The sequence below is a fragment of the Epinephelus moara genome, chromosome 6 (genome assembly GCF_006386435.1).
Source record: "Epinephelus moara isolate mb chromosome 6, YSFRI_EMoa_1.0, whole genome shotgun sequence".
In the NCBI taxonomy this organism is placed as follows: domain Eukaryota; kingdom Metazoa; phylum Chordata; class Actinopteri; order Perciformes; family Serranidae; genus Epinephelus; species Epinephelus moara.
In genome coordinates this window covers 25,774,691-25,798,886 of record NC_065511.1, presented here as the reverse complement: position 1 = coordinate 25,798,886, position 24,196 = coordinate 25,774,691, and the positions used below count along the sequence as shown (strand labels likewise).

Here is a 24,196-nt window from a genome sequence, read left to right as displayed (position 1 = left end):
AACGATGCTATCGAGGTATTTTGCCACTACTCGCGTTAATGGAGGACCAAATTAAGGAAGCTGCTAAACTGGATTTAACGGCGATGCAGCTGGGCGTGCACGACGACGGAGACATTTTAAACGGGCAATGCTCGCTTGTTTTCGGCACCCCCGAGGCATGGATACTAATGACGTCAGATTCTGGGTGAGTCGTTGATCTCTACTGATTGGTTAGGGAAAAATCAAATTCCCTCCCCCTTGTAAATCGCCTTCAATGGAAGCCATGTCAGACTGAAGGTTCTGGGAGCTTCAGTCTGACACTCAGGCTATACATGCATACTACTTTGAAAAGCTTTAGGTAACACAGTATATGTAAGAACAGCCTGGAAAGCGAAATGTAGGAGTGTGTGAAAGAAAATGCAGAGGTATTTTCAGCGGCTGGGCAGTAGAAGGTCAGATCAATAAATGAAAAAATGGGTGCTTTCAGAATATGCTACTGCAGCCTCCCCTTTCTAATGCCTGCTTAAATGTTAAAGCAACACTATAAATGCTTTAAAGTGTGCTTTGGCCTTAGAATAAATACAGGTGCATGTCCTTACACTTTAACCCAGCGGCAGATAAAGGAGTCATTTCTACTGCCCACTTACATATCTCTCAATGTATACATTTCTGAACTTCTTCAGAAGTTCATGATGAGTTAAAAGCTTGTATGACAGAGTTTGAGCAAAGCAGACGAAGGCTGTGAATGCACATAAAAGCCTGACCCCTGAAGTGCTGCTCCATTTCCTGGTGTTCAAGTATAAAAATGCTGCTCGGTCATAATACAGCCCCCTGAGTGATGCTAATTGCTGAATATGATATTGTCTATAGTCACCGCAACACCTAACACGAAACAAATCACAAAGTAGTTTATTATTTATTCTAAAAAACAATGGGATAATTTCAAAACCCCATATTGACCCTCCACCTACACATCTGTCTACTCTTTAAATAGCAATTGTGGTCCCAGAACCACGGTGGGCTATGTGCTGACATCAGCACAGAGAGAGAGGTGGAGGGCTGGTTGTTAGAAAGAGGAGGTGGGTGGGTGCCCTGTTGTGCAACTCTGAGGAAATTCCCTCTCTTAGTCCGTCAAAACAGAATTTCTCCCTGGAGACAAAGCCAGCTACAGCACATATACATGCACAACAAAACAGATGTGGATATAAATGGCTGTCGGTGTGTAGGAAGAGCAGTGACAGGCTGAGACTATCATTTTATCGCCTCTCCTTAAAAAAAGTTCATTCTCTTCATTAATATGCAATGATGTTGGTTAGACCTATACCCCGCTGAATGAAAGAGGAATGGAGATTTATCGTATTAATATTCTATACATTATGACCATGCCAATGGGTAATATTCTGGCAATTACACTAATGAACTCTCAGCACACAGTGCCCCATGTTAACATCACAGCTGGAGGGTGGACATTCTTTTAAGCTCTAATCTATCTACCCAAGTCTACAACCCTACATCCATCCATATCAGTCATTGGTTAGCGCGATATATTAAAGCACCCCTATCCAGGTGCAAGGACATTGAAACCTGGAAGACATATCACCTCTACCAATAATGGGCATGCAAAAATGACGGATTCTTCTAGAATTCAAAGAGAAACATAGCAGGGAGTATCATTGATTTGCCCCTCGGAGATTACCTATGTATCATAAGTGTATGTAGATCATCCATACCCCCCCCCCCAGCGGCTATAGTATTGGAATAGGAGCTCAAAGGGGAGGCACATACAGTAGATGACGAGCTCCGGTCACATGGTAAAGCCCACGGAGGATCTCATCAGCCTCTATGTAGATGTGTATGCTGAGTGAGTGATTGCCCATGGTTGAAAATTGGTGTAGAGGGCTTCACGGGGGAATTGGTGGGACGAGTTTTCTCTCTCAATCTCTCTCCCCCTCTCTCTCTTTCCCTCTGTCATACACACATAGGCACACAGCGGCAAGAACACACTTTCACAGCTGCACACAAATATACACACTTATTGGAAAACACCCACTGCAAGACATGCATGCACACGCACGCACAACCCGCTCACACACAAATCTCCCTATATGCACATGCACACCAAGCCGGGATGATTAAGGTCCTATGCAGAGGAGATTCTGAGTGGTACTGTGCCGTGGCTGCCTGTTTTCCCTGCTGAATACAAGCCACCAGCTCAGTATTCTCCAATGGGGAGGGAACCCGTCATCACAAATGCAAGATCAGGGGTAATTACGTTGTAATATGCCACATGAAATATTTCTTTGTAGCAGGAATGGGATTCCCTTTGCTTCAAATTTAGAAAAGATATATTCCACACAGCTTGGCTGCTATTTTTGCAGGCATGTATTTAAATTTGCACTTTGTATTTTTAGTACGAGCGGATGTCATGGTCTACGCTGCTCATTTGCAAATGTTTTACACGTCTGCAACGTTTCTGTGTCACTGTCATCCAATCCAGCTGGCACTGGGAGATCAATCCTGCTACAGTATTGATCGATGATTCTGATCAGGTGAGATTATAGGTATTGCAGAGATATCAATGCGATGATGGATGATTGATAATGCAACCACAGCGGTCGATCAGTGGGATATTGCTGATAAGACTCTTGCTGTACAGCCTTGCATGGCGATTTGCATTTGCTGCAGCAGTCTGTAGGTCTATCATCTAATATTCATGTACAGTATAGGCCGGATTAATATTGCAAAACAAAGATAGATCTATTGGTTATTATTTATTGGAGTATTCTGCACTTCGCAGAGCTAGAGTACACACGTCACAGCATCTGAGAGAGTATTATCACCTGATTTTTCTTATCCCAGATGAGCCCACAGATTTGATTTGTCAAACCCATCTCTACAGCCACATATTGTGACCATTGGTCCATCAAGTCCCCTCTTGGCGGATTAGGGCGAGGAGGGTGATTTGTTACCCTTTTGGGAAGCTGTCTTGGACGCTCATTTCCCCCTGCTGCATATTCTGCCCCCTCTGCCGCCAGCCCCCTCACCCACCCCTCCATCTTGATGAATAGCTGGCCGCATGAAGTCGAGCAGCCGATCTAACCACCAAGGTTACGGTAACCTGGGCCCCGCATCTGGGGGCTACCTCCCTCCAATAGGCACGACAGAGAGAGGGAGCGAGGAAGGTAGGAGGGGAGCGGAGGCCTGTGCTGTATTGGAGTGGCAGTGGGGAAGAAGGAGCAGTCCCAAGGATCCTCCTTTATGGGCTTTAAATCTGCATGGCAATTTCTGGAGACTGGGGCTGGATGGGATTCTGATTACTCCTCCTCCATCGCCACGACGCGCATCCTGCCAGGCGCCCCCCCTCCTCCTCGTCTCCCCAACTCTCCTCCAGCAGGTTGATGTCTCCCTGCCTAGCTTTTGTCACTGATCACCCAGCCCCTATATGCCCTGATTACTGGCTGAGCAGCATTATGGATTGCTCTGAAGGACAGGAGGGACTTATCCCAATGAAACGCTCTCCCTCCTTTAGAGTACACGGGAGGCGGGATTTCACAAGTGAGAATATGAATGGATTTATTTGTCTGTAGATTAGATGAATTGGAGATTGGTTTATCGGCACATTTTGAGCAATATCTATCTGCATACAGAGATATCTGAGGAAGGGAATGGGGCAGTTAGTGTGAATGAGCTGTGTAAATGCGTCGAGACACTTGTAATATACTCTGATTAATGTCAGTCAATACAAAGAAAAGAAAATATCACAATATCTTTGAGTAAATACCTCAATATAGGTTGACTATTAGTGTTTTCACAAAATATTTACACAAGATTTTTGATAAATAACCATCAGATATGTAAATATAATGACTCGGTGGATATAGGCAAATGATAGAACAGCTAGAATAGTCTACTAAGTTCGGAAAATGTCATCACTTTACTGTAATGCTGCCTTTAAAACCAGGAAACGACAACACTTATAATATTAAGATATCCAAAATCTGAGACAATATCTACGTCAATATTATACTGGTATAGCCCAAACTCTGATTCATAATCCATGGTAAAAAGTTAGAACACTGCTCAGAACCATTTCATAAGAATATACACATACTGTACGAAATTAAAAGCCAGAGAGCACATTCAGAAACCCGTTTGCCAATTACAAAGTACAATCCTCACATTTCTCATGCCCTTCTGTGACCATCTCCTCCACCAGCCGGTGAACCCTCTCGCCTTTCCATGACATCACAACCTACTTTCTTCACAACCCAGTCTGCAGGCTCCACTTTCTCACAGCCACTGAGTCCCCCCACAACCCCTCCCGACAAGTGGCCAACAAATAACCCCCATATTAAAAAAATATAATCCATATCTAGAACTGGAGAGTGAAAACATTCTAACTCTGACACTATCTCAGGCTCCCGCTTTTGTATGCTTTTATATTTGCACACAAAGCCCGAACGCAGCAGTTTTCTTTCTCTTTGTGGGGATGTTGGGTTTTCATCACAGTCCAGCACCACTAGAGAACACTGTCCCTGCCAGCGATTAGAGCCCGAGGTACAAGAGGGCCACTTCACCTCCAAGATTAGAATGAAACAAAGACTGAAGTCTTCGTATTGTGCCAAGAATGGTAACAGACAGGAGAGGAGAATGGTAGGAGCCAAAAACAGACTTGCTGGAGAGCTGAGTGGTGTGACTTGTCCAAAAAAAAAAGATTTCAATGCCTTTCTAATGAAGCAATTTACAAAAGACAACAATGATGATAATTCAATCTCATCAAATCTTACAGAGTACAGAGAAAGCGCCCTTTGCTTTAGCTTTGTGCTGAGAAAATTGTGCTTCACACCCTCAGAGCTTCTATCTACCATATCAAGTGTAACTTGAGCATACAGATCACACTGCAACACCTATGGCCTTTGTTACCCTCCACCAGTATTGTAGATTCAAAGCACTCAGCCAGCAGGGTCAAGGCCTTGCTGTGTGGAGAGGTGAAGGCAACATGACCCGCCTCTGCCTATTCCGCCTCCTGCTGCTCAGCTCCAACCTATTTATTCTTGGATGTTTGTAACTGTATATGTGTGTGTATGTGTGTGTCTGCATGTCCATGTTCCTATTTTTTTTCCTCACATCTTTTGCTTGCTCAGTCAACAGGCCCTTGGCTGCCCACCACTGGTTGCTAATTGCTGCTGACATTGTTTGGCCTCTCGCTGCTTAGTTTAGGACAAACCCCTCATTCATGTGCTGCGGACAGCTCGTTAGGGCCAACCCCCACCTTCCACATCTCTCTCTGCGTCTCTCTATCCCTCTCTCTCTCCCTCTTTCACTGACCTCCTTAATTAACTGGTAAGGCGCTGCTGGGAAATTTGCACACAAAGGCCTGGTGTCTAGCCTGTTAGCCTCCCACTACCCAAACACCCCCTTCCGCCTTCTCCTCCTCCTCCCCTCTCTTCATCCCCATCCTCAGCCCGCTACTGTCGTAGGTCATTGTACAGTCGCAGAAAAACAAAGATAAAGTGATTCAGTACACACATGGCATTCGCACACATTCACCCATTCGTTCATTCTTTTCCTTGTCCGCCACCAGCCCCTCCTGCTTTTTGCTTTCCCCTCTTTTGCTTTTCTCTCCGTTCCCTTTCTGTGTTAATAGCGGACCTCATTAGAAAGGCTTGTTTGGAAGTGGTTCACTAGTGATACACTCTTTTAAGTTGCCTCTGTCTGTTTGCTTGCTTTCTCCATTTAGTTTTATTGCTATTATTCTTGCTCTATCTTGCCTATTTGTCATGCCCTCGCCTCCCCGCACTCCTCCCTCTCCCTTTCAGGAAGCCCTTCCAGGCTTCAGCTGTTTTTGTGGTCCCTGCGGAGGGCTCCCCAAGAGCAGTTAGCTGGCTGTCGGGAACGAGGGCCCTCTAAAGGGGCCCGCTCAAGAATGCTGGGGGCAAAGAAGTGTAAACAGGTGGAGCCTCTCCATTATATGGGACCCCCCTACACTCACACACTCCACCTCCGACTGTCTCTTTCTATGTTGATGTCTCTCACGCACATACACACAGTCAAACACACATACACACGCACTCACACACACACAAGCACTCAGACACACACACACACACACACACACGCGCACACACACACACACTCTTCTGCATTCCACCACCTTACCACCACTTTTCTGTTGTGGGTGTGTGTGTGTTTCCAAAGCTACCTCTCTGTTGTCTGTGCTGCTGTTGGACCACAAGACCTCCAAACAGCATCCCGCATCTCCCTGGGGTGCCTTTCTTCACTTTCTCTGCCCATGGGCTGTGTGTGCATGTGTGTGTTTGCATGCATGTATGTCTGTGTGAGAGAGGGATTTGAAGAAACTCCAACATGATCCATATCATGGCCATTTTCTGCCTGCTCTTCATTTTCCCACCAGTGCTTCCCGCTTAGTTTCTTTCTTTCGCTCTCACAGGAAGGGGTAAAAATCCAAACTCATTCCTGAAAGTTTTTTTTTTCCAACTTAAAAAAATAAATTTTAAAGCTTGTCACGTCCCAAGTTTCTAGAACTTACTCTTTCTTTCTTTTGTTCTGAAACCAAAAAATATGATTTGTACATTTATTTAAAGCAAACTCTTCAATGTCATTTGGTCATTGCTGGTTTATTATTTCACCATTAAGTAAAAAAAATATTATAATAATTATTTCTGACCTACTTGGCCACATTCTGTGTTTGTCTGCTCCCACAAAGTCCATACAGTTTGTCCGTATGTGCGAGTGTGTGTATGCATGGATGTATATGTGTGTGACGTGCACTTGAATTTGCCTGCAACAAACCACCGATGATGGAAACCTTTAAGGCAGAGGAGGGGTACAGGGGCAACAGTAAGAGAAAGAAAGAGAGAAACTAACTTCTGTTCGCCTGGGGAGTACTATGCAGCCCATCTGTTGAAATTGTTCCACATATTGTGACCTAGATAAAGAAAAAAACTTCACTCTTATAGGTAGCGCTGCCTTCGTCTGTGTTTGACACTTGTCTATTCATTTTCTTGGTCTAGTTGTCTCAAAATAGAAGACTTTTGCATAATTTTCACCTTTACATATGTATGATTTCAATAAATTGGTATTAGAAGAATGATCTGGTATAAGACTAAATCAAATTAAATTAAAAAAAAAAGTGTTTATTTATTTCATTTAAACATTTCACAAAGAGAAAAGACGAAAAGAGCAAAAGGTAATCTGCATTTTGGGGAGATGAATAGTACTAGCTGCACTCAACTAGTCAACCTCTGGCTAGCCTAGACTGCATTGCTGTCTCTCTTCATTCATTCATTCTCTGTCTTTTCTTCTCTTTCCAAGGACCCCTGTCATTGTCAAAAGAAGATGCCCAGGGTTTTTGTAATTGACGGGAGGATGGAGAAGCAGGGGAAAAGGTTAAAAGAGATATCCTTTGCCTGAATAAGGAGGTAAAATTGACTGGGAGAGTGTCTTTCAGAAACTCCAGCCTGACCTTGAAGGAGGACCAGGAGGAGGTTCCTACTCTCTTATGGACCAAGGATAGTGGGTTAAGTGGGGCCATCACGGCCACAAATTTACACACACATACACACCAACACACACACATACTGTAAATGCACACACTCACACAGACACACAAGAATACACTGGCGAGAGTCTCCTATTGTGCACCTCTCTGACAATATTATGTTTGGGCAAGAAGAACATTAATTTGCCTTCTTTATAGGGAAGTGCACTTCTCAGCCATCTTCAGCCCACTTGAGCTAGAATTGGAGTGGAGTCCCCACCTCCCCTCAATCCTTCCCGCCACCACCCACCCACTCATTGTCTCTGCTGCCTCCCCAAATGAGGGCCCCCCAGGCCCCATGCACTCTCACCAGGGGGTGCTCCAACGCTGCATGCAAACTTTTAGGTCGACTAGTTGGTGATGGAGGTGTTCCATTTTCTACTGTCCTTTCTTTACTTTCAAAGGAAGAAAATGTTTGTTTAAGGATGAAGTTGTGATGCGCAGTGAAATATTATACATTTATGAAGCCCAAAACACCCGCTTCTAGTGTTATCACTTGATTAAATGGGTGTTATCAGTGGTCATCAGCCTAATTGATATGAGTTAGAAGGGTCCTGCTACATCTACTAGTAGGTTCGTAATAGTCTATTAAATGGCCATGTCTTCTGTTAGGCAGCGACCTCCAGTGGCCATAAGAACTATAACGGGAGCAAGGGAGGAAGTCAGGTGACGCAAAGTTAGTATAAAGAGCAAGACAGTCCGTGTTGGAAGGATGTCAGGTGGTTGCTTGGTCAAACAAACATAGAACTTTCACCCAGGAGACTGGAGTTCATGTCCTGTGTGAAACCAAAAGACAACGCTGACTTATTCTAACTGATGTACGTAAGTTCGTCACGTCATGTTATGTAAAAAAAAACATACTTATTTTAACCCAAACCATGACCTTTTTTGTAGACCTAACCACCAGTACTGCTGCCTAACCCTAACGCAAGTGAAAATGAAACCTAACAACACTGATGCCAATCACAAATGATGACAGGCTGATAACAGCGTTCTGAACCTAGTAGTAGTAGTAGTAGTAGTAGTAGTAGTACATTGTTTCTCAAATGGGGGTATGGGTACCCCTAGGGGTACTTTGAGGTACTGTAGAAGGTAAGTTTGTTGCATGCATAATCACAAATCACAATAGAAATACTACAATAAGTCTAATAAAAATGTGTAAATGTAAGTTCAGTAAAGCACATTTTACATTCAATATTCTTATTTCTGTGCAATCGTTAACTTCCGTAACCTGTCAACTGCCGCAACAAACGCAATCACCAAAAATGTTTTGAGCTGGTCAAAGGGCACTTGCATGAAAACATATTTAAAAGGAGGTACATTATTTTAAAAAAAAGTTTGAGAATCAGTGTACTAATCGTTGCAGCAGGCTCCTTCTAACCCATATCTATGAGGATGGTATCCACTGATAATGCCCATTTAACTCAGTGATAACATTTTTTTTTTAAAAAGGGGGGCCACAAATTTCAATAGGTTTTATCATTTTTAAAGCATATGACACCCTCTGTCCTTAAACCCTCAAGTTAGGAAAAAAATCTCCCAAAACATCTTTAAAGGTCAAAATCCTCAGTAAAGAGACACCCTCTTCTAGAATGGTCTGATCTGGACACAAAAAAGGTGGGAAAAGATAGGTGGGATTTATCCTCCAATACATTTCTGACAAAGAGTCTCTCTCCCTTATGAAGATGTCAGTATGGTCTATGTAGTCCTTTAAGCTAATTGCAACAATCAGACTACATGACCTGCCCCTGGTTCCCCCTGAATCAGAAAGCACTTCCAGAGGCCACGCAAAGGCGTCACCTCAAAGTAGGAAGTACAGGAGACATGGTCATAATTACAGCGCCCTATGCCGCCTTCTCTTTGTCGGCCGCAGCGTGCCAACATTAAATTTTAAGTGTGAATGTGATTATCGTGTGGCATTCATTTTTAATGGGCTTTGCCTCTATGTGTTTTAGCATGCGGCAAGGCCCGGCAAACGGCTGACTCAGGCCCTTTTCTGCTGATGGCGCATATATTTCGCATATATACATGCACTGCTTATTCCTCCTTCTTGCCGAGCCCTGCTCGTCTTCCTCCTCCTCCTGCTCCTTCTCTCCTCTCCTTCATCTCCATCCTTTTAACATTCTGGTGGTAGGAGATGAGTCAAGGGGATAGAGGGCGGGGCAGTGCCCTCAGAGGTCTAACTATCCAATGGGGTTGGCCAAAGGTTTCACTGGTGAGGCAGCATGTCCCTGCTGTCCTCTGTATAGATGAACTGGGAAAGAAAGTCCAGCATCTGGATGAACTATTAATGACTTTTACGAAATTACACCAAGGTCAGTATTTTTCCTGTGTAAAGAACCAGGCCATGTCTGTAAAAATATAATTCTTTTCTATTTTACTCTATTCTATTCTAATTTGTCAGCATCTAAATCTAGGCACACTATCTGACCTGCTCTGCCCTTGATCCAATCTGTCAAAGAAAAGATGAAGGCTGACTTGGGGAAGATGTGGGGCCTGTAATGAGTATCCCTCCCTCATATAAAGTAACCAGTCAGACTGTAAAAACATGTTACCTATACTCCTACAGAGACTTAATAATGCCTGTAGGAAAAAAAAGAAAAAAGAAAAAAGGGAAAAGAAATAAAGGAAGGGTTCACGTGAATCACAGAGGGAGCGATAAGGCCTTTAAATTAAAACAGATATACAGCCAGTCCGGTATGGAAATCAATAACATATTATTAACCGAGAGGCCACCCAGAGAGATAGGTGAGGCTTAAATGCATATATATTCATAATAACAATATTGAGATATATTATAAATAAAAGGAAAAGGGGAGTAAATACCAAGCTGGCTTTTATTAGCTGCCAGTCTCCCTGCCAATATGTGCCGTGACTCCGCTGTCCAAAACTGTAACTGTCCTACGCCAGATCAAATTAGAGAGACTGACAGGCAATAAGAAATTGGTGAAGTTAAACGTGTTTCCCGCAGCCGGAGCTCTTTGAATATTAGAGCCATGGTGTCACAGGGTAGCAGAGGGAAGGGGGCTGGGGGTGGCGTGGAGAAGGGAGACAGAGCTAAGGTAACTCCTGATAAAGTTTTATTAAAGCCATGTGCATTTTTCGTCCCCCTTTTTCTTCCCATTCCCTCCCTCCCTGCGCTCATTCTTTGCCCCTAGATTCTGATAAGCCTTGACAATGACACTGGCATCCCAAGGACATACAAACAGCTCACTGTCACTCGGGTTTCTCTCTTTGTGTGCTGTGTCCACAAAAAACGCCCGGGCTAACTGCCATACCAGTGCAATCCTTTGACTCTTGCTCTTATAAACGTCACAAAACAGATATTGAATCCAAATGCACTCTAATTCTAAAATAATAAAACACACTAAAGAACAATTATGAGAAATTGTAGCTGTAAGCATGCATGAAAGAAAAGATTTCAGTATAAGAGTGTGGGTTATTTGAATCGCTGCAGCAATGGTATGACATCATCAATAGTGCATCCCCTGTTCACTCTCACTTCCTTTCCCACCAACTCTCCTCATTTGTTTTCTCTTGTTTCCCCACCTCCCTCCTTATTTACCCCTTTTTGCTCCCAAACTATTCCTTCTCTCTGCTTCTTCGGCCTGACTTTTGGCATTGGGCCACACATGGAGCACTGGTGGGCCTTTTTCTTTTTTTATATAAGGAGGACCAAAATAAAATCCACTCCACACCCAGATGCAGTTTGACTGTGCCGCACAGTTTGTTTTCAAATGAATAGCTGAGAAAACTCGGTGGCCTTTTGCCCAGCATATATACCAGTCCCCCCCCCCCCCCCCCCCCACTGCTACGACGACTATACNCCCCCACCCACCCACTGCTACGACGACTATACTTCCCAGCAGGTCCATCTGTATTTCTGACTGGCTCTTTGAACCAAGCATGGGGCCCGGTGCCATTGTAAGGCATGCCTTCTTCCTTCCCAAGTTTTGTCTGTGTGTTCTTCAGCTCTATTGAGGGCTCCCCAGCCCTTTTCCAGTGTGCAGCTCCTTTGTAGCCTCCAGAAAGGCCTTCATCTTGCACTTGTTTTCTTCAAGCCCACCCCCACCTCACCCACCATCCCTTCCTTTTCTCCTCTCCCTCCTCCTTCCCTCCCTCCCCTTCAGAAAAAGACAGGAAGTGAATGCAGATGTCTGACCCACCTGAGCTCATTGCTCATTCTCTCTTTCTCTTTTCTCTCTCCCACGCGTTCTCTCATACTTGCTCGCTCTTTTTTTTCCTATAGACCCCCGTGGCTGAAGCAGTTGCTACATCACACACCGAACACATTGACATACTGAACCTCACAGTGGAGGCTGTCCATCACAATAGCAGCATGCTTGTTTGTTGTCTGTCTCTGTTGCCTTGCTGTCTAAACCTGTACTTGTCTATGAGGCTACAGTACGCAGGCAGGTAAACGATCTTTGTCTTCGGTCTGTGACTTTACGTCAGAGTGGAAATATGGATTTGCTTTTGCACATGAACTAATGTCTGACTGGTCAGATCCACAAACATGCAGCTCCTCATGGATCATAAAATATTTCTCCAGAGTTTTCTATCCATATGATACTAAAGTTATGAGGAGAGGGTAAGGCAATCAGACATTAAAGACTATGCTTCAGTCAGCGCCTGCCTACAGGTATCCACCAAAGGAGAGAGGATGCCCACAGCAGAGCGGTTACTGGAGGGCAAGAAAAACAGAGAAACAACCCTCTCTGCCAGGATAATTCCCCGTTGAGTTGGCACAGTCATGCAACCACCGGGCCTCCTCAAAGCCCATCAGAGTGTGTGTACTGCGGGACATATCCGCTGCCTGGCACGACCCACAATCCTTGGCATCTTCCGGAGAATAGTACGGGACAGTACCCGCACTGCCCCAGGGATAAGGGCAAGAGGGCATGCTGCCTGGTGCAGACACATGATGGGCGTCTGGCTCCTGTCACGGTGCCCACTGCCTGGGCAGGGCACGGGAGGGAAGGGGGGAAGAGGCCTGGCACAGGGCACCGGCAACTGGTAAAGTTGGCACAGGGGGCACATAGCATTCTTTCACATGCCATTGTGGCATTCAGACAGGGCGATTTTTGGCAGGAGCCCCCAGTCCTGCTTCTGTTGTCGTTTCAGGCGGTCCCCGGTTCCCCAAACTGCAAATGAGCCTGGAATTTAGTAGGCAGTCTTTCAGCAATGTGTTGCCATGACTTCTAATGGAGGGCAGGACAGAAGGGTCAACAAGACTTTTGTATAACAGAGCTTTAATTGAAGGGCAAAGTCAACAGAATTTCGCTGCTAATTGCCATCTCTGAACGCCGATCCAGCACTGCTCCCGAAGAGACTGGCAGTACATATGAGCCATGTGTGTGCCCTCAGTGAGAAAACAGGATCAATCAATCAACCTGATCCAGTGCCCCAGAATACAAAGACAAGTGGCAGAGCAGCATGGGAAGTCTCCAAAAAATGTCATGAAGCACTTGTAAACAGCAAATAAGCTGCATCCTATCCACTTCTAAATGCATATGTATCTTCCTCTTATAAATCATTACGCTGACAACAGGAAGATTATTTATGTTCTTGTTAATATGACTGATAATTTGACTACCATCTGAATCATTCCATGTTTGTGCCTCCTATCACCACAGCACCTGAGCTATCCCATGAGGCACTGCTGCTGCTGCTGCTGCTATAAAGGTAAGCATTGTGCTGTCTGGGGTGTAAAATAAATAAAGGCAGTGGACAGCAAGATGAGGTGGGGGTTGCAGAATGCCAGGGATTGGTGTGAGGAGAGAGGAAGGAGGGTGTTTATGAAAGACAGAGAGAAGGAGAGAAAGAAAGATTGTGTACATTTGTGTATGCGTGTGTATGTGTGTGTCAGAAAAAGAGAGGCAGAGTGAGAAAAAGCAAAAGAGGGAGACAGAGAGGGTGTGTGTGTGTTAGTGTGTGTGTACTGGTACAGAGATGGATCACCAGCGCTTGTATCTTCTCCGCGGCCATGCCTAGCAGCACGTCAGCGGCAGCCTCCATTTACATTAGGGAGATTTAAGCTGTCTCAGGCAATGGTGACAAGTCAAGGTGTTTCACTTTAATTACACTGGGCAAGGTCACCCCCTAGCTGGCTCACCCTCACACGGGAGGAAAAGGAGGAGGACGACTACGAGGAGGTGATGGTGATGGTGGGGTGCGGTAGGGTGGGGTGGGGGGAGAGTTGGGCGAGCTCACGCCTGTATTTACATTCTCATTTTCAGCCCCCACCCCTCCACCCTCCAACCCGCCATCCTTTAATACACCGCCACTGACACACCATGCAAAGTACCCACCATATGCACACACACACTGGAGGCATACGTAAAAATAAGGTGGCCATGGATTTAGAGAGAAATATCCTGAAGATAATATACATCAATGCGCGCACACACACACACCGTACGCAAACAATACATTTTTCAACACTCACAAACAGAATACAAGCATACACAAACAAGCACACATTCCCCAGCAAGCCTGTTTGTTCCAAATAATCCCTAGTGACAAAATAAACGCCACGGTGTATGAGGTTATAGCCTTAATGGCCCATACGCCATTGAGGTGACATAGTGTATTACACACCCTTAATATGACACCTATTGCCTACTGTGCTTTTAGCCAGGTCTCTCTGCCTTTTTTCTCTTTACCTCTGCGCTCTAGCTTGTCTGTCCCGGGGCCATGGTGTTGTACAGTGAAACTGACAGGTCGGGAGTTCACAGGGTGCCTTTATAGTGGAGTTAAAGCTGCCCTGAGAGGCCCACAGAGAGGCGGAGGAAGGAAGAAGAATCACAGTGAGGCAGGGCAAAAATTAGGATGCCATCATTTGAGTTTTGCTTCTCTTTCCCTCATATACTGTCTCTTTATCTTATTTTTGCATTATAGTAGACTTTATTAAATGTATTTTATATTCATTCAACTCCCCCAAACTCTTTGCATCACTATATGAAGGTTCCTGCAGTTTAAGGCGAGTTAGATTTAAGACTTTGAAGACTTTTTTAATGCTGCTCAGACTGAAATTTAAGACCAATTTTACAATCATTTTAATATTAATTATTTAATAATTTGCACTTCCCCATGTCATCCAAGGTAAGGTGACATCTAGCTAACAGATAGTGGATCTCTGATGTGAGCAAACAAAATATGAGTGTTGTTGTTTCCGCTATGTTGATCTACATGACGTTAATGTGAGATTCATTCACTAAATTATTTAAAAACAAATAGATGTTGGGAGTGTCCAGTGATCAGACCTTTCTGGACAGAATTTCATAAACCACTAAAAGAGATACTATAGAGATATTCCTTTGCAATTTTCTTTATCATTTCAAGGATGTTTGCATTTTAAGGCGAAGCGTTCTGACAAATATATGTTTGGTATTTTGATATCTGCTTGCAAGAAAGCCCTCACAAAGCGCTGGTTGCTTCCTGAACCCCCTACATTAGAGGAGTGGATAGATATTGTAAATAATATGGAAAAGATTACTTTTTCTCTTCATCTACAGAAAAATGTGTTCTGGGCGAAATGGGTGAAGTACGAAAGACCCTTAAGACCTGACTTTGTGGAGATATCATACAAAAGACCCTTTTGCTCTGTAAACTGCTGTCGAAACAAAAAACAGATTTGAGATGATGCAATGGTAGAAAAAAGATTCAGAAAAACCTATTTCCCATGTCTTAACTTAAGACTCTGAAAGACTGATTTAAGTCATTTTAATGCCAATTAGGTTTTTTTTTTTTTTTAAATTAATGAATAATTCAATGCCTTTAAAGTCTTTTTAAGGAGCCACAGAATTCCTGTATATGTATACACAGAGTAGAAGTGCTTTTACTTTCTTACTTCAAAGGACTCACTTATTCCCTTTGTGAGTTTTCTCCTTGGCAACAAGTAAATAAATACATTACTATGAATCTTATCAGACAGTGCTTTTATTATTAAGTATTCTATGTACAAATAAGCCATCAAAATGTCTTAAACTTGCCATAGCATGCTTCCTCTGGTTTAAAAATGTCTTATATTGAGGCATGCAGGCGCAGATGTATGCGACTTAATGGACACGTTTTTAAGGTTTATACAAATTACAGAGGAACACATTGACACATTAAGGGAAATTTCACAAAAATCAACTAAATCTTATTCTAGGAAAACACACTCTGTAAGCCTCTGTCTGTAAGTCCACACATGCTCTTAACCCTCTACTCATTTGTGTATGTGTTTTCCACAGAGATTTGATGTCAGGCTGTCAGTTAAAAGCAGCCTTACCTTTCTTATCAGCATCACAGCTTTACCCGTGAAAACTGCAGTCATTTAAAAAAATAGAGGAGGCAGGAGGGTGGGAGTGAATGAGAGAAAGGGGAAAAAAGAGGAGAGAGAGGAGGGAGAGGGAGAGAAAAAGAAGGAAGTGCCTTCGGGGGAAGTTATTAAAGAAGGTGCAAGCTGGCTGGCTTGGCAGCAGTTCAAAGGGGGTGGATCCCCTTGCCTCCCTGCACCCAAATGGCAGTTGCTGGCACCACCGCTAAACACACAATGCCTTGTGGCAAAACTGTGTCTTTCATTGACAGATGAGTGGGGCAAGGAAAGGAAGGAGGGAGGAGGGAACACAAAATGCTGCTATTCGCTCGCTTTTTTGAGGTGAAAAAAAAAAAAAAAAGACTTAACCTGAAAGAGGTGTTAGCCCCCCAACCAGTAGTGAAAGGCAGAGCTGCACTCACACACACATCCACACGTACACACACACACAAAGAAAATGCGGTTGTAGCCACTGGTGGAGGCACGAGTGTGGGAAGGTGTAAAGAATTATGAGAGGGAACAGTCAGGTTTGTCATTTTGTCATCATTATAGCTAGCTAGAGGTACAGAATCAAAATAATCAGAATGATAATAAAAGGAAGGAGGACACACAAGTTTCATTTCTGCAATGATTTGCTTCGCTTGTGTTAAACTGCAGTGTTTGAGGGTTACGCTAAAAATTAAAACATTAAATTACTAAACATATGTTGGGATAAAAACATGCACTCACATGTTTTGTTGTGTTTTTCCCTTTGCTTCCTCCACTAGGTTTGAATCCACACTTCCCTGCAGGCACACGGTTTACAAATTTTATCAGATACAGGCCCTTGTCCTTGAGTCAATACTGCTGGTCAATAGTTCTTATTAATAAATGGATATATTTTATTCACCCAATGTAAAACCTGCAGTTGAAGCGCACCGCTAAGCCAGGCTAGGCTATTGATATATGAACATACTGTGTGACAAGGGGCTTTGATATCGGCGAATACTTGCAACTAAAGATGTATCAGAATACAGAAAGCCAAGGAGGTGCATATGTAACCACATGCACACGTCTACTTCATCTGGTCACACATATACACAAACACACACGTTATATGCCTGCACCCACAGGTTTGCTATCTCTCTGACATGACCACACAAACACGTACGGAGAACACGTGTATGAGCAACCGTCAGGCCGGCTTATAGTTAGATTTATGCATACATATATAATCAGCAGCCCTATACGGTAGCCCTGACCCGGCAGGTTCAGAGCAAGGCCAGAGAGATGCATCTAAAAAGTCTAAACTCTACAGGCATTAATAACAACCTGTCCCATCAACCACTGCAGGAGCTCAGGGAAAGTACAAAAGGGTCGGATGGTTGGATGGAGAGATGGATGAATGACGGTGTGGAGAGGGAGTCTTGTAACATGCCATCAGCCACTTCAACAAACAAGTCAGAGAGATGACACTATCTGTGTTGGCAAGATGACACTGGTGTGGTGGTACAGTTTACTTTTCTGGTGATTTCTAGTTAGTGTGATGAAGCTTTTGTAAATTTGCAAAACTGGATTGGGAGGCAGAAACCTTACTGTTAAGACTTTCAAGACAAAAATTTAAAAGAATAGATACCGGTAAGAGTCATTCTTAAAATGAATACACCTTCAGTTTGATTGATATTTCTTTGAGTGCACAATAAAAAAACATGATTTATGAACATTTAAAAACTGAGATATCTCTTATCAAAACCACCAACACTTGACTGATATTCCCTGGCTTGTGCATACACACCCAAAAAAAAATCATGAATTAGGAAAACAAATTAAAACTGTTTTTGCAAATGAACCTTTCCAATACAACCTCAATATACAAGTATACAGAACTAGGATGACAGTTCAAACCTCTTTAAATCTTACTGCAACGGAATTCCTAGACAATAAGAATGAACAGAAATAACTACTTAAATCCTAGATATAAACCAAATAGACTGACAGGTACACAATATACGTATCACTACAGAAATACATAAGTTCTGTATTCAAGTTTTTTACATCCTTTTGTATGGATGCAATTCTTGGAGTCAGCAGGGATGCAGAACTGAGCTGCACAATGGTTATGTTCCTTATGGCCCACCAAATTCATCTATTGTAGACTAGGTAAATCATCCACCTGAACCCAACCCACAAACCGCCAACTTTATGCATCATAGCTTCACAATTGTCAGGACCAAGACAACAAAAAAGACAAGAAATGAGCATCGCTGCGCCCTCCGAGGTGTCTGTGTATGTTAGAGAGAGACGGAGAGTGTGACAGAGGGATGGGAAAAGAAGTGGAAGGTGGACTATTGCACTCAATGCTTAAGTAAGTTATTAATAACTTACTCTGAACGCTGCTTTGTTACTTTTTGAACTGCCTGAACCCTTGATATTTTCTAGTAAGTTTACCCAAATCCCTCTGACCAGGTCCCAGAGGTTGTTTATGTTTATTTTAGGGCTGGGACTTTATCGCGTTAATTTCGATTAATTAATTACATAAAAAATAATGCGTTCAAAAAATAACACATTTAATCGCACCTTTCTCAGTTCCCTAATTTCTGACACACCAGTAACACTGATGTACACACTGACAGCCCAGTAGATGGTGGTAATGCATCTAAAGTTAATTTGCCAGCTGCAAAGAAGATGCACAGGGTGCAATGAGTGACGTCAGCGCAAAAGAAAGTTTGGTAAACAGTGGTAAAAGACGAGACCGCACTGCTTGGCTTGTTGGGCAGCTTGAATAAGAGCATGGTTGTGTGCAAATTGTGCAACAAAGAGTTTTCTTATAACCTCAGCTCTTCAAGCCTATGGTATCACCTCAATGCAAAACACCAGAGCTAACGTTAGCTATGACAGTCCTGGTACAGGCAAACGGCGTAGCCAGCCCACAATAGACCAGATGACGGGGTTCAGAGCCAAAATAAGTAAGTCTATGTCTGACAAATTAACAAACTCTCTGGCAAAATGGATTACAGTGGACTACAGACCACTTCCAGTGGTAAAGAATAAGGGGCTGGAAAAGGGGCTACAAATAGCATTGTCTGACCCAGCTTGATAAAAATGCGATTAATCGAGATTTACAAAGCCTCTAATTAATTAGATTAACTGTTTTAATCACATCCCACCACAAGTTTATTTCATTTAAAAAGGGACAGTGCACATTAATTAACATGATCCCTTCAGTCACATATATGTGCCAGATTTAGCCATACAGGATAATTTTTATCTGCAGTCCCTGGCAGGTTGATGGTATATATGTATAAGGTGGGTCACCTTATGCATCATTAGTTGATAAAATAAAATGGCATTAATCATTACTAATGTTGCCAATAAAACACTAAAGACATCAGATTTAGAGCCATTGGTTAATGCAAATTTCACCTTGTTAGTGTTGCTTGCAATATGATCAATGTGTTTTGACTGTAGCTGGAGTGACCTTAAAAACAAGTCAATGTCCGGGGATTCCCGGGATAATATATTTCTGCTTCCGGGACAGAAAATGTCTAATTTCCTGGAAAAATATTAATTTTTTAACTCACGATAAAGTGTGTAAAGCTTGTAATCTCCCACAGACCAACTGTATGTGCCCCACCTCTGGTTTTGACCGCCACAAACCAACAGAGGCCAAAGAGGCATAGGAGACCGTGCAGCTGTGGCTTACCAGCTGACTACACAGTACTCCTTGCAGAGTATTATCAGGTCTGGCGGCAAGACGATGCTCGAATGTGGTGAAACAAGCACAAAACCCCCCTGTACACTGTGGTTCTCTATACAGAAATGTCAAAATAGTCCATCTCTGGGGGTGGATGCATCTGCACAACTTATACAAGTCTGCTAAACAGGCTTGTAACACAAAGCGTGGTGCTAGCTGCTTCTTCTACTGCTTTGCAGGTATGATAGCGGCAGTGTAAAGCTCTGCAACGTAATTCTAGTTCCATCATCAAATGGCAGAGACCCTGACAAGTCATCATCACAGAGTAAGAGTTACAATATGTCACAATCTTTTATGTGTATCTCCACACCTCCGTCATTATTAAGATGATCCAGTTATGTCTGTTGTTTGTAAGCTTTCATTGTTCACTCTGTTTCAATTTGGATTATATGTCTTGCAATGGTGGTTCTGTGTCCCAGGTAAGTGAAAAGATAAATATTTTACTGGCGCACACAATAAAACAGTTTTATAATGCAATACAGTGTGGCACTACACCATCTGTTGTCCTGCAGGAAATTCTGTTTGTAGGTTGTAAGGTAGCACAGTAAACATCATAGATATCATGCAGAAAAACATGCATGACAGCGGGCAACACACAACAGAGTCCTAATTTGGGAAACTGAACTAGGCCACACAATGGCACACAGATTCTGCCCTGTGAGTGTCGAGGGTGTCTGCATATTCTCTCCCTGTCTGTGTGAAACAGAGACAGTTGTCAAGCCGTGGCCAACTCAGTCACGCTGCCACTGAGCTCCAAACAATGACCTGAATGTAATGACAGATGACACATAGGGTGTGTGGATGCAGCAGAGGACAGAACCCAAACTCCATCTGTTACTCTGCCATATTAGAGCAAGATGTAGTTTTTTGTTTTTTTAAAGAGAAACACGCCACACTGTTTAAATCTAAAATACAGAACATTTCCTCTCAATTTAAAAAAGATAATAGAAATTCACCTTAGAATTTCTATAACTGTCACAAACCAATGCGATGAACACTATAATGCAATAAAAACAAACAATGTGGTTGAACAACAGATGTGAACATACATGCGTACAGTCAAAAAACCCACAGATGACAATTGAATTGAGAAATAATTTTAGCTGTAACTAGTGCTGGACGGTATGACCAAAAATTTTATCACAATATTGTTTAAGATTCTGGTGTCATGGTATATGTTGGTATTTTTTCCCGTTTTAACAGGTTTATAGTGGCTTGTTCTACTGTCAAGAGTTCATAGAATATAAAAACATTTTAATTTAATTATACTAGGAGGGTCACAATTCCCTAAATCTAGATTCGATTAAACTTTTGATTTTAGGGTCATAAATTGATTAGACTTTTTAATTTAAGCTTTTTTTCCCCCAGTACTGGCTATGCCACTGAGGGACTATCAAGTGTGATGTAACTGCTATATTTTTGTGTGTGTGTAAATGGGGTGGGGATTTAGCACAGGCAGGATGTTCAAATTTATATAATGTATTTAAAATGTAATATTATTTCACCAGTCTGTCACTGACATATTCACTGTTTACTTGTGTTGCAATTCATTCACCTCATAATTTGGAGGCTGGAGCTGGAAATGACGTCACACCGGAGTCGGAAAACCAAGATGCTGTTAGCTAAACCAGTTCAATCCAGGTCAGCCACGGCTAGCGATACCAGTTATTAATAACATATTACACCATATTGTACACACACAAAACTGTAGCCAAATATCCACAGATAGAAGTTGGACAGGACTGTGTGTATGACTGTTTTAATGAGACAATAATGAGACAGAAGTGCTAATAAACAATACGTCAGCGTTCACTACTGTTGATGCACGGAGCAGACATCTTAGATTTTGAGGTCAGGGTTGGTGAGGTTCATCCGACTTCTGAGGGCGTTCCAGTTGAAGTTTCCATCTGTGAACTCAGGAATTCTGACTTCACAGTGCAAATGAAACGTACCAATAACTCACAGGCAAGGCAAAATGTAGCCACACCGCTGACTTCAGGGAAGCAGGAGGATTTTCTTGTTCTGTTGTTTCTCCATTATCTCCAACTCCAGCAGTGGTGTCTGGAAAAGTGCAGCTGCAGGCTAGCGTTACCAGTAAGCTCTGCTGTGTATTCTTTGAAGTGGATTTCTACCTTCGGACACACCCAATTTTTTTTGGGCACAAGAAACTTAACTCTTTCATCATACTCCATCTGTCTTTTCTGATCTTCAATGTTCTGTAGCGACGGAGCCTCTCCCACCTGTTGACAGACTGTTAGCCAGCGAGCTGTACCCAGCATGCCGTTCAGCTGTGTACTTTTGCAAATGTACAATTATTAGTGTTACAAATTGTTGATGTGTCACACGTGTGCCATGATGTTTTGCCCTGTTAAAGAATTGGTTGTGGGTATTAATTGCTGTGTTATAACGTTGACTGTTAGTGAGGAGGGTATGTAGTTAATAGAACTCCCCTCTCAATACCCTCAATACACACCTTGCCTTGACCAAAGTGCTCCTCATGGCAAACACTGACATGTATTTTGCCGCTCACTGTAGAGATGCAGCAACTGTTTCAGCTATGCAAAGGTATGGTGTTGTTCAAATTCATATTATACGGGGAATTACAACCAGGATACCACATGAACAGGTACACCATTCAGCACTGATTAACTATAAGTTTATTAATCAATTATTTCCGGCTGCTCTCACAAACTGTTTTTCTACAAAAAGTAACACCCCCAAATTCAGTATTTTGAGAGGCTGCAATCATGTGACCAATTTGCTGACGAGAATAAAAAAGGAAGCAGTCGCAAGCAGTCTTGTAACAAGACAGGATGAAGTCTTAGATGGGTCACAAAAACCCAGACTTTCCTCCAGGACTTTCCCCTGGAGTCGCATTTTGGAACCATGTAAACTGTGGGCGAACTTTGAGTCACTTTAAGTTACGTCCTCAGCGTAATTCTTTTCCTAACCATAACTACAGTAATTTCACTTGTCTAAACCCAACCTCCCTAACTTAAAGTTAATTGCGTAACTGTTCGTTAAGGACAGGATGTCATTCATGGAGGGCTAATTCGTAGGATATCATACGAAACGTTCTATGAGGATACGTTGATAAGCTGATCATTCTCTAGTCTTTCCAGTTTCTCCAAATTAAATATTGTCTAGTTTTGTTAGTCCTCTACGATGACAAATTGAACATTTTGGCATTTGGACTGTTGGTAAGAAAAAATAAGCAATTTGACAACATGACCTTTGGTTCTGGGAAACTGCAATGAGAATTTAACACTTCCATCTGTCATTTTATAAACTAAAATATTCATTGATTAATCAAGAAATTAATCTGAAGATGTATCAGTAATGAGGATCATCGTTAGTTGCAGATGAGGGGCCTACCTTCTTAATTCTGTCTTTTATTTGGATTTTAATAAAAAGGAGAAGAGATTGAGAGTAGACAAAAAATATCTGTATGTGCACATACTTGCATTTTTGTAGGTCCTACCCTAAAAGACCTGTCATGAGTGAAGGATTTTAGCCAAATCGGCCGAGATGAGAAGCTTTTCACTGTGAGCACAGCTGCCAGTGCAGGAGGCTGGGAGGCAGCGTAACCGTGGCAGTTTTAAATGTATTTTCTACAACACTTTCTCAATTAAAGGCCCTTTTTACACATAGCACTCTGCTAATAACATAATGGCGAGTAGAATGTCATTGAGTGGTGTAATGTACCTAAATCCTTCACTAGCATTTTTAATGCTTTCATAATTGGAGCCCACTTTGGAACATAGTGGCAGACGGGAGGCAGTGGTGGAAAGGCAAAGAGAAATGATTTGTAAAGATGTCCGCGCTGGAAATAATAACTAGCCTTGGTGCTAATGTAGGGCTCTTTGCAAAAGGGGAGAAAAAAAACATGTTGCTAATTGAGTTTGCCTGAAAAAAGACATTTAAAACTCATCATTTCATTTTACAGTCCTTTTTGTGGCACATTGTTTTTAGAAAGGGGAAGGGGAACACTGGTGGTGTTTCACATCCATTTGGAGGTTAATGGTCAAGTTTCAGGCTTTTAAATGTGGTAAAAACTACACTGAAAGGATTTACTTTAATTAATTGCAAAGTGTGATTTTTTTTTTCTCCAATACTCGTGAACTCTTGCCATTCAAAACTTACCTACAGAAATCGCTCCGCTTATGCAAGATAAATACCAGTTTTAGTCTTTTTGCTTGCAATCAGGGTAATATGATAATTTCGCCAAAACATTTTGCCTGTATTTAAAGTTATTTTCGAATAATCAACACATAATTCTCGGCTAAATGAGTTGTGAAACATACCCAAAACCACTTTCTGCTCAGACTTTTGCAACAGAAACATCTCACTTTTTTACTTCTCATTTCTTTCTCTCCTTTGTTTCCTTGAAGAAAAAAGGTGTTTGCGTCTGATTTGTGAGTCCATCCTGAGACTATATATTACCTTCCACCACAATGACCCCTAGCCCTGTCTAAACACAGGCCTTAATGACTCATGGTTGGTGGGCACACTCCTTGGTTATAGGGCTCCGCAGGCTGTGGCCGGGGCAAGGAGAGGACACTAGGCACCAGGATTGAGTGGACTCCACAGAGACATTAGCACCCTTGCTTCTGGGTTGTAT

The 24,196-nt window shown here is 42.6% G+C and overlaps 1 long non-coding RNA gene across 1 annotated transcript in view; it reads right to left on the bottom strand.

The window, feature by feature from the left end:
- Positions 1–24,196, bottom strand: part of LOC126391588 (uncharacterized) — a 256,397-nt gene that overhangs the window by 20,455 nt on the left and 211,746 nt on the right. The window lies entirely within an intron of this gene.